The sequence below is a fragment of the Enhydra lutris genome, unplaced genomic scaffold (assembly GCF_002288905.1).
Source record: "Enhydra lutris kenyoni isolate GAN:26980312 unplaced genomic scaffold, ASM228890v2 scaffoldscaffold91, whole genome shotgun sequence".
NCBI lineage: Eukaryota > Metazoa > Chordata > Mammalia > Carnivora > Mustelidae > Enhydra > Enhydra lutris.
In genome coordinates, this window is record NW_019154175.1 from 986,431 (window position 1) to 987,164 (window position 734).

At 73.3% G+C, this 734-nt stretch overlaps 1 protein-coding gene across 2 annotated transcripts in view; it reads right to left on the reverse strand.

Annotated features, from left to right (window-relative positions):
• LOC111162365 (hedgehog acyltransferase) overlaps positions 1-396 on the reverse strand; it is a 328,170-nt gene extending 327,774 nt beyond the window's left edge. For both annotated transcript variants that reach the window (XM_022526736.1, XM_022526737.1), the window contains exon 1: positions 212-396. The gene's annotated coding sequence lies outside the window, so the exon portion shown is untranslated. The remainder of the gene's footprint in view (positions 1-211) is intronic.
• Positions 397-734: the final 338 nt, after the last annotated feature.

Here is a 734-nt window from a genome sequence, read left to right on the forward strand (position 1 = left end):
GAGGGAGCCCGGCGGGGCCCGGAGCGCACGGCCCACGCCGCCTTTGTCTCCACGGCGGGACCCGGCGCCTCCTCTGCCCCGCCCCCGGGCCCGCACGCAGGAACTGGGGTAGGAAACGGAAAATGCCTAGAGCATTTCTGGTTCTCCAGCGAGCACACCACGCAAGTCAGCACGTAACCTCCCGGGACCCGCTACGGCCCCGGCTACCAACCTCCGGGCTGTCCCGGGCAGCGACCGCCGTGTTCACGCGCGCCGCGAGTCCCCAACAACCCTCTCGGCACTTCCGAATCCCGACGGCGGCGGCGGCCGGCTTCCCGGGAAGCCGCCCTCTTCCCCGGGAGCGGCAGTTGGAGAACCAGCCCCGCGCGCGTGCTCGGAGCGCGCCCCCGCGCCCCCGACTCCAGGCTGCCCAGCTCGGACGCGCCCGGCGCTCCGGGAGCCGGGCAGCCGGCCTCTGGGTGCCCGGTGTACGGGGTTCTGGCGGCGGGCGGGCGCCCCACCCCATCCCCCGGTCTTCCTCGCTCGCCCGCACGGGGGCTGCGGGTTTGTCCGCCGGGCGGCGTCTGCCCCATCCGTTTGCTAGTTGCCGGCCCGGGGCTGCCCCGCACGTTCCGAGCGGAAATCACCTGAAACTCCAGGGGGCTCTAAATCCAGCCCAGTGGTCCCCACGGACGCTCAGCAGGAGGGAGGAGGTAGCTTGGTGGGGTGGAAGGAAGGCGGGCTTTGCGGACCGG